Source organism: Ovis aries, chromosome 2, assembly GCF_016772045.2.
Source record: "Ovis aries strain OAR_USU_Benz2616 breed Rambouillet chromosome 2, ARS-UI_Ramb_v3.0, whole genome shotgun sequence".
In the NCBI taxonomy this organism is placed as follows: Eukaryota; Metazoa; Chordata; class Mammalia; order Artiodactyla; family Bovidae; genus Ovis; species Ovis aries.
In genome coordinates this window covers 51,931,025-51,945,044 of record NC_056055.1, presented here as the reverse complement: position 1 = coordinate 51,945,044, position 14,020 = coordinate 51,931,025, and positions in this window count along the sequence as shown.

The window sequence follows — 14,020 nt, the reverse complement described above, 5'->3', positions numbered from 1 at the left end:
GCAGAGGAATCATGATCCTCTATGTGGTCCTAGTTCCTTAGTATAGCCAGCTTGATCCTCATTCCATCCCTTGGGAGACAGAGTAAGGATAGTTACTAAATAACTTCTATTGCTATAAAATTAAGAGTGTAAAGGCCACTGTAGAACATGTAGGCAATGCAAATTAACAAAGAGAAGAAAATAAAAATCGCAGAAGCCCATTGCCAGTGACTTGCCATTGCCCATATTTTGGTGTATTTTCTTCTAGTATTTTTTACCTCCATAGATTTCACTCTAGATTCTGTCTTATAACCTGCTTAAAAAAAAAAAAACAACAACACCTTAACAAGGAATAATTTTGTGTCACTGATTGTTTTGACAGCTAAATTGGATACATAATGTTCCATCAGATGGTTGGAACATCCTTTACCCAAATCCCTGCTGCTGCTGCTGCTAAGTCGCTTCAGTCGTGTCCGACTCTGTGAGACCCCATAGATGGCAGCCCACCAGGCTCCTCCGTCCATGGGATTCTCCAGGCAAGAACACTGGAGTGGGGTGCCATTGCCTTCTCCAACCCAATCCTTAAAGATCAGATATTTAGATAATTTGTCCCCTAACTCCCACTATTATAAGCAGATTTCTATAACTGGGATAAAATTATGGGTATAAAATTCCTAAAGTGCCGGGGTCCAGCCCCGGTGGATCCAGGGTGATTCGAAGGTGGGGGGACTGCGTCGGTGTCTTTGGAAAAATACATATTTAATTACAGATATAGAGAGAGATTAGAAACGGATAGTGTAGTAGGAGATAGTGTAGAAAAAAGAGGCTGAATAACTTGGATTATGTGGAATAGCATCCATGCTCCAGATGGGAATTCAGCCAGAAAAACGAGGAGCAAGAAAGAAACGACATGGGGGAATCAGTCTTTCCGGAAACTAATCCGATTTCTTTATTTTTGGGTTTGCTTATATACCTTTTGTTACATATAGGGATGAATACAGAGTCACGTGGGGGTCAGTAGTCCTGACCTTTATCAAAATCAGGTGCTTTACATAAAAAAGGTCTTAGGGATTTTATGATCCTTTCTTTCTGATAACCAAAAAACTTATTTCTTCCAAAGGTGTTTTTTCTTAAACCAGGCACCACCCTCCAAATAAAGTTACATTCCTATAGGGTGAGGGTGTAGTGAGTTACAATCAAGAAAGGAATTTATTTAACCCAAGGTTAACATGATTACTCTTAAAGGTTAATGCTTATTTCTCCTATATGCTTAAAGGTTAATACTTATTTCTCCTATATGTTAGTTATATTCATTATAAGGGTAGGGAACATGGAGATTTAGCAGCAAACATCAGCCCAACAAACGAAAATCCTTTCACCAATGCTCCCCTTAAGATCTATTTAGTCTTAAGATAGTGATAAAGTTACATTTTTACATAGCAAGGACACAGTGATTTATAACAAAGTACAGTGATCTATTACAAAAGAGAAAATCCATTAACTCAAAAAGTCTAGTATTGCTAACCTTAAAACTACTATATTTCCTTTTCTATAGTCCAAATACATTGATTAATATATTCCCAGGTGCCTAAGGATATGGAGGCCTGGCGGCAATGATTGACTCAACAAGAAGAAAAAGCCCTATGCTAATTAAGACTCTCAAAATACTCTAAAACTCTGTGCTGTTTATGGTTGAGAGGTAGTAAACAATTATGTGCGTAGTGGCAGGAGTATGGATAATCCTGTCACACAAGCTAGTCTGTCAGCAGAGAGGTTTGACCTGAGACATCCTTGTCCCACCCAGAGCAGGGAATTAGCAGCAATTATTGACACAACAAATGAAAAACCCTTCACCAATATAATTCCTAACCAACCCACTATACTAATAATTTCTAACTCCCCAAAAGAATTTGCCTTTAGTAAGTCTAAAACATCTCGTGCCTCTCAGATTGGGAGGCTGTAAACAATCACATGTGGCCAGACGAACCTATACAGGTGGGCTAGATAACCTTCAGAGGAGTCCATAAGCTGAAACACTCTTGTCACGCCCAGGAATTTTTATTGCCTTGGAGCTGCATGTTAACTCCTTCTCCGAGAGAAATGTTTATGGGGGAGAGCCCCCCGTAAAGTCAGAGGTGTAGGTGAGAGCATAAAACAGACTCTGGTTTTGGGGTAGATGCTCGGGAACAGGGGGTTTCCTGAGGCTTGATCACGCCTTTGCGTATGCCAAGCCTCCTTCCTCATGACCTTTGCCATGGGCGGAGTTCCTCACGCTGGCCCCTGGCACTAAAGTTCTTACATCTTTGTTCACACAGTTATTATTTCCTCCAGAGAAATGCCTGGGTTTGAAGTTACAGCGTCAGAGGGTAAGCTCATTTTAACAGCCAAGTTTGCCTTCCACAAAGGTTGTTCTGATTTATATTCTCAGCAACAGTGTTTGAAAGTGCCTGTATCTCTCCAGTCACTGATGCTGGTTTTATCACATTTTAATATTTGTAAATTTGATAATCAAAAATGTCCTCTAGCTGGTTTAATCTATATTTCTAAATTGATTAGAAATTTTGAACATTTCTTTGATGTTTACCAGCCACGTATATGTGTACATGTACTTCCTGGTAAAATGTCCAGTTTGTGTCTCCCTGGTATATTTGTAAGACCATTTTATGCACCAGGATGGGGAACAGTGTTCCCCACTTTGATGATGAGGAAGCTGAGGTTCAGTGAGGGTAAGTGACTTGCCCAAGGTCACTTTGGCAAATCAGTGCTGGAGCGGAGTCCTCCACCCTGAGCTTTGCAGTCACTCTTTAGTACTGTGCCCACTACGTCACGCTGATAGATGACCCTCTCCTATGGTTCTAGGGGAAGAAAATCAAGCCTGCCTTGTTTCAATTTAGTCTTGATTCTTAAAATAATCTATCCTCTAACATATAGTCATGTTAGCAGAGAAAATATGTTCCGCCACTTACCGCTAAAGGAGTGGAGATCCGCAGTGGGCTATGACCCTTTAAGAGCGTGCCCTCCATCCTGATAAATCAGGTCCTGGAAGGCTGTGTGGGATATTAGCGCTGACGTGTGTGGGGACAGTTAGCACAGTTATTAACAGGACACCATGGCTGGAGGCAGCTGGCTCAGCATACACCTGAGCTCCTGGAAACTCCAGTCACGGGCTGTCTTCTGAGAGTTGCCTGGACTGGGAGACTGTCTGCCCACCCAGCCATGTCCCCCAGGATGGCTCTACAGTTCCCATCTATCCACTCCATTCTGCTCTGTTCGTCTTGCAGCCACTTGCAAAGCCTGGGGTTAGAAAGAGCTGAGTCCCAAACCTGGCTCTGCCACGAGCTTATGTGGTGCCTTCAGCACCCCTTTGCTTCACTTTGTCCCTCTCCAGCCAATGGCTTTTCTGAGTCTTGGTTAGCCTGTTCTCTCCATCTCTCCACTCCTGTCCACCTGGCCTTTTCTGCTGGCCACCTGAACTCCTGAGAAAGTGCAGATCCATAGGACATGGTGCTCAGTGGGACCTTATTATCCTCTCACCAGTCTCAGGCCACAGGCTTGGGTTTTCAAGAAAGGAGACTTTGTCTTTCTTCACAGGGCATGCTTTCTCTTTTGAGCTGTCATTGAGCTGCAAAGCAAGAAGGTAGTCTCAGTGAATTCCAAGTGATCTTATTACTTTGGGGTTTCTCTCCATACTCTTCAGCTGCTGAACTGTCTAAATTTTGGGTGGGAGTTCACTTAGGGTCTTTGCAAAGTGATCTGAGTGCTGTCTGTGCTCTGGGAGACACCCACTCTAGCTGTCAACCCTTGAGACAATCAGCGCTGCTGGTCCTTGTGGCTGATGCCCTCAGCCTTTGGTTCCACCATCCTTCCCTCCCAAGGCAGACCTTTCCAGAAGTGTTGCAATCTCAGCTACATGAGAGAATGCTAAGGGACATGGGAAAATCCCACTGTTCTCTCCCGCAATAGGAAGCTCGTTGACGCTCCCCAAGGCCCTCTTTGCTCAGGCACACCACCCACAGCTTTCTCTCTCTGTCCCTTCTGCCCACACATGAACATGGGTTCTCTCCCAGGTTTGTGCCTACCTGGTCTTCCCTGGGGAAGGAGGCCAGGTCTCCCCAACTTTCAGATCTCTCCAACTTTCAGATCTCTCCAAACTCACCTGAGAGTTCTGTTATCCCTGTAACCATGGGCTCAGCCAGGGGAGAGGCAGACTTCTGGGCCCTTCCCAACGACCCCTCCAGTATCTAATCTTTGATCTTCTTCTCTTGAAGTCCAGGGAGTTTTTAATATCCTTTGGGGTAGAAAAAAAAAAAATGACTGACAAATAAGACATCCGTCCCAATCCTTTTATTTTAAACATCCCCCCTTCTTCCCGCCCCCAATATTTACTTATTTGGCTGCATCAGATCTTAGTGAGAGCATTGCAGCATGGCAGGATCCTTAGTTGCAGCATGTGGGATCTAGTTCTCTGACCAGGGATTGAACCCAGGCCCTCTGCATTGGGAGCATGGAGTCTTAGCCACTGGACCACCAGGGAAGTCCTCACCTTGTTCTCACCTTTTTCTGTTTGATTGGTCTCTGCTTCTACTGAAATCACCTCTTCCTCTTCTCTAATGTGAGCCAGGCAAAAACAAAATGTTACTAGGAAATATGGAAGCAAACACCCCAGCAAATGGCCAGAATGCTCTCTGGCCTCACTGAGACAGAGCACTTGGTGAATCTAGGACGCACCTGGCTTTGTCTACTCTGCCTTTCTTGCAGCCGTGCTCAGACACTAGAAATTCAGTTTTGTTCAAGTAGAACACATCCTTGTACATATGTTTCCTACTCCTCTTCTGCCCTAAAGCCAGGCCCAAGATAGCCAGGGAGTGCCCATGGTGTTGGCAGCTGTCCAATTCACTTGACCTAAGAGTGCAATAGGGCACCACCCCAGTCCACTGCCCCTTCTCCAACATCCTGTTTGGCCTCCTCTGCCTGCCTCCAGCCTGCAACAAAGAGCAGAGGCCCACCCTCAGGTCCCATTTGCGTCAGGGCAGAACCTCCCTCCATAGCCAGACCTGGGTCCTTGGCTTCAGCTTTGGTCAGCATCTCAGATTCAAATCTGAGACACACAATTTATTTTATTATTGTGTGTATGTGTGAGTGTGTTAAACCCTTTGTTTCCTTTTATTATTATTATTATACAAGCAATGTACATTTGTTATAAAAGTCAGAAAATATGGATAAACAAAAAGAAGAAAATAAAAATCATGTCCAATCCCAATATCAAGGGAAAACCCTTAACATCTTGCAGTCTATCGTTATCTCTACTTATTTATTTTTTTCATTTTTATGGAAGAAGAATCAGACAATATGCAACTATTTTTTATCAGAAATAATTCTGAAATCTTTATGTTCTACCAAGTATAGTTCTGTGATATCATTTCAGACAGCTAAGTAGTTTTTCAGTGGGCCTTGAAATGCAGCCAACCATCTCTATTAATGGGCATTTAAGTGTTTCTAATTTTGTTACATTATTAAAGTAAACAATATGAAATTTCTGACATTTGGCTGTTCTTGACCTAAGAGATGGCAGTTTCATAGGGTTTAACCAAACATAAATAACACCATGATGAGCGTCGTTAAGACTGATCTTCACATAATTTTTTTGGTGACTTGCTTGTGTTTCTAGACATTCCTAGAATAATCCATTTGCTGAGTCAAAAGAGATGCATGCTTTTAAGGGATTCCCTGGTGCCTCAAACGGGAAAGAATCTGCCTGCAATGCAGGAGACTTAAATTCAATCCCTAGGTCAAGAAGATCCCCTGGAGAAGGAAATGGCAACTCACTCCAGTGTTCTTGTGTGGGAAATACCACGAACAGAGGAGCCTGGTGGGCTACAGTCTGTGGTGTGGCAGAGTCGAACACGACTGAGTGACTTTAATATACTGACCTCTGGCCTGTGTATGAAGCAGAACAAGAACCCAAGGGACAGGGCTGAGGGAGAATTTCTGGAGCTGGCTGTTGGGTGTCCTGGAGAGAAGCCTGGGCTTGGCCCCAGATGAGGAGGTAGAAGTCCCAGCTGCATCCCTCACTAGGATGTGACCCTGGACCAGTAACAGTAGAGGTCAGATGTAATCAGGAAGGCTGGCAGCAGGACTTCATTAATGGGACAACTGGTGCTTTGTGGCAAAGATAATGGTGGTTTGGACATTCTGAACCCTGTCTGTCCTCTGTCGTCCTTGAAATTCCTTTGCCTGAGCTTAGGATCCTCTGAACTGTGAGATCGGAGACCTCCTTCTCCTGGAAAGGTGCCTCAGAGATGAGGGCTTTTTACATGACTCTCAACTGCCTCCGTGGTTTTGACTGTTTAAGGATGGGACTTGGCCTGGAGGGTGGACCCAGGCCTGGCTGTGGAGGGAGGTTCTGATGGATTTCATGGTGGCAGGCCTCCTGAACCATTGAAGCATGCAGGCTGAATTTTTAAAATAATTGTCCTTTTTAATGATGTAAAATATGTCATCTAGATTAAAAAATAAACACACTTTATTACTTTCCCAGTCCCTTCTTTCCTCCCAGGGCCAGATGGGGATTGCGTGAATATTTCTGGCGTATTTCACATATCTAATAACGCCCTTAGAGGTTCTTCCAGATCTGATGAAAATGTGGAATTGAACTCTGTCCATTGACACTATTCACAGAAGAGAAAGCTAGTGGTAGGGGTGTGTGTGTATGTGTGTGTGTGTGTTGGGGGTGGGGACCCATCCTATTTTGGAAGCAGCTGGGTCTGCAAGTCCAAAGGCTTGGATTTTTTATCTTGAGTAACAAAGGAAATTGTTTCTGAGCCCCCCTGGTACCTTCTGGCGGGTAGGGGAAAGAAAGGAAAAAAGAAACGACAGCAGCTAAGCAAAACTAGAGCAGCTTCTGGAAAGAGCCAGGCCTTCCCCGACAGCTTTCTGTCAGCCCTCTTGAGCTGCGGCGAATCCAAGAAAATAATTAAAGCTTTAATTTATTTATACGTCTTCTCTATAGATACTACGGATCCGACAATTGCCGCCTCCTAATTTATGCACGCGGACCCCTCCAGGAGCACGCGCGGCTCGCAGAGGCAGAGCGCGGGTCCGGGCCGCCGCCCGCGGGAAGGAGCGGAGGCCCCCGCGGCCCCGGACCGGCTGTCAGCCCCGCGGCGGCGGAACAATGGCTCGGGTGGCCACGGGCCGCGCGGTCCCGGCGGCCGTCTCGGAGCGGGCGCACCTGGGTGATGGGCACCTCCCGAGACTCCCCGGGACGGCGGGCCTGACAGGCGCGAGGCGGCCCCTTAATAGACTGCGCGAGCGTTCTCCGGGAGAAGTCTGCGGCGGTCCCCGAGGACAGATCATCAGGCAGAGTGGTCCCCGGAGCAGGATTTATTAGCAGACAGGATGGGGAAGTTGATTAGCCTCCGCGGCTGAACGGACATCCTGTCAGACCGGCCTCTTAATCCAATCACTTACCTGTCGAAGGGGAGCCTCCCGCCCGCCGCCCGGCACCGGCCTCCCCCGCTGCCCGCGGCGTCCCTGCTACCTGCCCGCTCCAGAGCTGGGTGCTGCGGCCGCCCCGGGGCAGGGACCCCCACCGCGCGCTGCCCATGCCCGGGCCTGGGCTCAGGCGACAGGCGTGCCAGTCTCTCCTTTTTCTCCTTGGCCCACCCGGTCCACTTTCTAAGTCTGTCTTGCTGTGGAGTTCACCTCCAGGTTGCTTTTCGGGATTCACAGTCCTGATAGTGACCCTCTCCTGCGTGGAAAACTTGCCTTCTGTGGCTCCCTATTCCATACTCAGGAAAATACCGCTCCTGGGTCTTGCCTCATTTGACTGAACCACCTTCCTAGCATCCTTCTGCTTTGGTCCCTCTCTCTGGAGTCTCTGCTCTTTGCAAACCCAGCTGCTTGCCTCATTTCCTGAAATGCGCTCCTGCCTGCTGTCCCTGCCCTTGCTCCAGTTTGGGGTCTGGCTAGAATGCTCTTTTTTTTTTTTTTCAAATCCAATTTGTCCTTGGAGTTCTGGCTCACAAACCTCATCTTCCCTCATTACATCCCTTCTTCCACAGCCAGGTCATCTCTCCCTCCTGTGAAACTTTATCTGTGCCAGGATGCCGACTCTAGCCTGAGATCATGCCTCCAACACTTCCTAGCTTGGACCTTGGGCAAGAGACCTTACCTGGCTTCCCCCTTCTGTAAAACAAGATGATAACTGTAAAGTTCCTCATTGGGTTGTCGTGAGGACCAAAAGGAGAGGATGCATTCAAGAGCTGGGAGTGATGCCTGGCACACAGCAGAGCTCAGTACAATCTTTCACAGATAAGATGGTTAAGTACTTGTTGAGTGAATGGAGGAACTGCTGCCACAGTGTGGATGTAGTATGATGCTCCATCTCTCTGAGTGACCCCATGAGGCTCCATTTCTTGTTGATCTGACCATGGAAGGGGTAAGAGGGTGAAGGACAGGGCCCCCTTCTGCTTTGTGTGGCAGGCATTGAGATGTGTGTTCTCTCCAGCACTTGTCAAGAGTTTAGGAATTCAGACCCTATTGATCCACTGCATCTTCAAAGCCATCAATCATCATTAAGAAACAGGACCTGAGTCCCTGGATGGGGCTGCTGGTACTAGGTAATTTAGAGGATTTTACACACACACACACACACACACATACACACACACACACACACACACACAGTTGTGGCTAAAAGAAATCAGCTAAGACAAGCACTGAACATACAGCAAGCCATTGGGAAAAGAACTCAGGGAACTTGTAGAGACCAAAGGTTGTTGGCCAGGAAATATATAAATTCTGCTCCCTAGTAGAATTGTAGATTTTTGTGGTTGATTGTAATTGACTTTGAGCACTTCACTTTGGTAAATGTGGATGCTGAGATCTCACCCAGCCCCTCACCCCCTACTGCTTTCTGGCTGCTCACAACCCACCAATCTTGCCTAGGTCAATGTCAAGGTTACTGGTTTCTGATTTGGGCCGTCTTCCTTATTTCTCTTTCAAAAAACCAGAATAATGTTTTCCAAGCCACAGTCATCAGGCAGCATTCCTATGCCTTGGTGTTTTTCAGGGATTTCTAACCGTGCCTAGAAAATGCTGGCGTGGCAGAACATATCAGTGGAATGGGATTCAGAGCACCTGTGTCAGAGTCAGGCCCCGATACTGATTAGTCATGTGATCTCAGGGGGAATATTTAACCTCGCTGAACTTCAGTTTCCTCATCCATCAGATAGGAATAATATTTAGTCTCCCATCACCGGAGGAGAAATTTAAGGGTAAAATGAAGCAATTGATAGAACATACTTTTACAAGTACAGCACTATACAAGATTAAGGCAGAATTACTATCATGAGGTTTTTCCTAAAATATTGATTGCCTTCAGTGCTAGGTGCTGGGGAAGTAGAGGTGGCTAAGCCTCAGCCTGGGTTCACAGGCTAACAGGGGCCAGTGGGGGGCACAGATGTGATGACACTGGCTAAGGCACCAGGCCGGACGGAGTCAGGGCTGGGGAAAGGTGAGACTAAAGTGCTAGGAGAAAGGAACAAAGCAGCCCCCACCCCAGCCCTGGGGACCAGCTTGGCTTCAGGAGGCAGGGGACTGGAATAGTTGGGGAGGAGGGTGACAGAGGGGATAGCAAGGGTAACAGCCTAGGGACAGGAAGGTGGTCGTGTGGTAGAGAAGGGTGCAGATGAGGTGGGAAAGCCGGTGGGAGCCAGATATGCCTGGCCCTGTGGCCAATGAGTGCAGCCCACTTGGAAGGGTTCTCAGTAGAGAAATGACAAGATCAGAGGCAGTCTGGAACTTTGGGAAGAGGGCAGGCTGTGTGTGGAGCAAGGGCTGGAGGGGAGGCAGGAGGTGGGCAGGAAGTTACTGCCACGTCCAGATGAGAGGTGGTGAGGCCTGAGGACCTGGGAGCTGCGGGACCTACTTCTGACCACTTGGCTGGACTAGAATGCTTCTAGAGACAGAGCGCTCATCCTTCCTTTGACATTGCTTTGCGTCTTAGAATACCTCTGATTGAAAAAAATTAATTCCTTTTTAATGAAGTCTTAAAATAAGTGGGCACTGATCCTTTTAGGGGCCCCTTACTGATCCTCAAACTGTCTGCTTCTTTGGTACCTTGAGTGCCAGGCCCAGGGGTGTGGTTTTTATTCCCCAGGCAGAGGAAGCCCTGGAGGCCTCCAAGTCAAGAGGGTGGTGAATAGGCAGAGCTGTGCTTCAGAAAGATGACTCTGGCTGGGTTGGGGACGAGGCAGGGCAACATGCTGCCAGTCTCTCTGCACCTGTTCATACCCACTGCGCTCATTAGCAGACTTGAGGGCAGATAACCAGTAATAACCATTTCTCTTACTGGACAAGCAGGTCCAAGGCCAGTGGTCATGGGTATGGACTGAGTGGAGGCACATGCAAAAGTTGGTATCTTAGGGTCATCCTGGGTCTAGGGGTCATGGAAGGCAGTGCCAAGCTCTGTGGGCCTGCTGGAGTCTGTCTCTCTGCAGAACTAGAGATGGCAGGCAGATGCAGCAACCTGGGGTCTTGGGGTGAAGAGAATCTCCAGCTCTCCTCTCGACCTGATGTGGGGAGGCAGCCGGAAGGCTGTAGCAGATGGCCATGGTGAGGACTGGTGTTCTGCTCTCTACCCTGAGATCAAGGCTTCACCTGCCCCAGGACCCCTTCTGACCTTTGCATTCTCCAAAAAAGAGTCAAGGTGATGACAAGACACATCTATCGCATCTCAGCCATCATTGCAGTTGAAAGATGGGCCTGGAGCAGGTGGACTGCTTCAATTATGATGGATGAGGACAGTGACAGCTCTCAGGAGAGCTGCAGGAACCTCGCAAGTGCTCACTCAGCTATGACTCCTCTGGTAGCAATTTGACAAGATCAGAGCACTTTATGGAAGTGGAAAGTTTGGGGACCTCGGGTTTTGCTCGGCCCGGGGACTGTGTCTGCTGAAGCCTTCTGCTAGCAGCAGGGGGTGGGCATCTCTCCTAGGAGGGCCAATGCGGGGAGGGGGAGGGGCTCAGCCTCTGAGGCCTCCTGGCCTGGGCTCCACCTGGGCCTTGCCTGCTTCAGTTTCCCCTAGCTGCTGACCAGGGGACACCAAGGTGGCTACAGCACCAGGGGACACCCCACGAGCCAGCTGGGCATCTCCCTCGAGCCAGGCTGAAGATTCAGACCTTCCTCAAGGTACTCTCCATAGAGACTCTGGGTGAAGGGAGCCCTGGGACCAGACAGCCCCACCTGTCGCTGGCTATGAAGCCTCACTTGAACTTCGTCTGTTGGATCATCTTGTTTGGGGCTTGGTTGGCTGGGGGTTAAGTGAGGTAATTTACAAGGAGCATCAGCTTGTCCCACCTGTTCAACTGATGTTGCTTTTCTCCCTCACTGATTCTTTGGTGTATTTCTTTATTCATTCTGCAAATGTGATGGAGCTCTTCCTGTGTGCCAGGTGCTGGGCTTGGCCCCAGGAATTAGGTGTGGTCTCAAAATGAGGAGCTCACAGATTTATCCAAGATTGGATCAGGCAGTCCTCTAGCTTCACTGCCCCTGGTGGTTGCTGGGTGGGGGCATTCACCTTGAAGAATGATGGTGGGCACAGCCGTGGCCTTAGTGTCCCAGCCTCTGTGCCTCCCGGGCATCTGTGGGCTTCTGTGCGTCAGGTCTGCTCTGAAGCCAGGATCTGGGGGTTCTTCACTTTAGAGGGTCACCTTCCTAGATCTGGGAACGAACCCCCAGCATAGGCAGCTCAGCTCAGACCAGTGGAGCTAATCAAAGTCTGTCCTTGGGATTTTATACTCTAGTTGAAAGAAGACCTCTTTCCTTTCTGTTGTAAAGACATAAAATGTAAGCTAGAAGTTCCCTGCAGATGTGGTTCTGGCCTTGGGGGAACAGCTGACTCATCAGAAAAAACCTACTTGGAGAGAAGCAGAGAAGTGGACAGAGAGAGCCCTGATTGCGCTTGAATCCTTGGCTCCAATAATCTCTTAGTCCAGCGTCTTTATTTTGGTTTCACTTTTTGAGTGAATGCCCATAGTTCCCTTTTGGGTTAAGCTGTTTGGAACTGGGTTTCTGCCACTTGCAACCAAAGGATTCTAACTCTTATTAATATATCTAGCATAGCACCTGGCTTATAGCAAGGGCTCTGTAAGTGGTAGCTCTCAGAATTCGGTTAGGCTCTGTACAGCTTGACCTTGGTGCAGAATTTCCATCTACGTTTACATCTGGCCATCTTGTCATGAGGACTTTTGTATTCCCTCTGCCACCCAGCCCAGAATCTAGGGTTCCCTCCCTGAAGCACAAAGCTGGTGGGTACCCTGAGGCCTGAGCCTGCCTGGAAATGAAGGCAGCAGCACTAGCCCATGTAAAACAGCACCATGGACAGTGGCAGCCCAGATTGCAACCGCCTGCCTCAGGACGCAAACACAATCAAGCTGCCGACATCCTTCCCCATGTCGGGGCCTGATAATGAACAAGTAATTTATGTCCAGGAGTCACTGGAGCCTGTCGCAGGCCAGGGCTGAAATGTTACTACGAGGGATTTCTATGAAGGTCATTGCCCTGCTCTTGTCGCTGTACAGGGTTGTCTGTAAATGGTGTCCCCTTGATGGTGTCCCCTTGTTCTCCTGGCTTCTTTGGGGGGAGAAAGATGCACCATTGAGAAGCTAGGTGGGGAAGAGCCCCAGGCTGCTTCTGAGCCACTCCCTTGCAGTGGCTCTGGAATCTGCAAAGTCTGACCTCAGGTCACTCACAGACTAGAAAGGGAGATCCAGGGTAGACTGGGGCTTGAATGGCTGTGAGGGATCTGTGAGTAGGGAGGACAGGAACTAAACAGCCGGCTTTGGGAACAAAAAATGGTTCCCAAGATGTTCTATGTGAATTAATTTGAATATCCAGAGGCAGATATGACTGAAACAGTGTTCTGGGGATAAAGTAACAGAGTATCTCTTTTAAAAGCATGGAAAGAAGAGAGATAAAGGAGAAGGTGCCTGGCTAGCGAGTAGATGAATCAGTCAACCCCTTCCTATGGGCCTTAGATCCCTACCCCTTAGTAGGTTATCGAACCCGCCCCATTCTGGGATGCAAAACATGCTTTAACAGTTCCATTTCTTGGATGAGGAAACTGAGGCTCAGAGGTCATGCATCTTCTGTGTTCTAGTGTTGGGTCTTTGGATAACCTGATACTCTGTTCATTACCCAGCGTTGCTTGCTGTTTACAGAAACTGTGCGACAAGCAGTCACATGTGGTCCTCCGCCAGCAGAGACCCTGAGCCCCCTCTTTGTCCCTCCATCACTTTTAGAGCAAGGGTTCCTCAGGAAGTTGTCAGGCTTCTTCTTTGAGGGCAAAAAGAAGTGGGGAAGGCACCCCTTGTGAAAAGTTCTGTTGCCTCGAGATTTGTCTGCTGGTGTGTGTACGACCCCAACCCTTGGCCAAGTTCTGTGGAGGGTCTGCAAGTGGGATCACCCTGGCCCCCATTTCTACACCATGGGGTTTCTCGTCAGTGGCTTCCTTTCAGCTCCATTTCCACTTTCCATGCTCAGTCTGGGGTCCTTGACCTGAACCATGGCCAGTACACCCTGGGCTGAGTGCTGCAGTCTTCTTTTCTTCCAAGGTGAGGACTACACCTCAATTTACTTGAAAGTCCTATGAGGGTATGAAAAATAAAGGATGGGGTAGGGAATTTCCATCCAAATAGGTCTGCTCAGCTGTGGGCTGAGGCTGCTCTGGGCCTGGAGCCCCATGACCACATCACAGGAGTTGAGCAGTGTTCACTGGATGGGTGGATGTTGACAGCCTGTCTTGCCCCTGTGCCCTGGGCCCCAGCTTGTCCCCTCAGATTCTCTTGACAGAACTCCGGGAAGATAGAACCTGGATTATCATACCCATTTTACAGATGAGAAGATGTGGCTCAGAAAGGGAGAATGGAGGGGACCAGAAGCTGACCTGTGGGGCCCTTTCTCCTACGTCTCTGTTCACCCCACCTCAAACAGCAGGTGCAGAAGGGGCTGCCCAGCTGCACAGGCCTCTGGGGCTCCC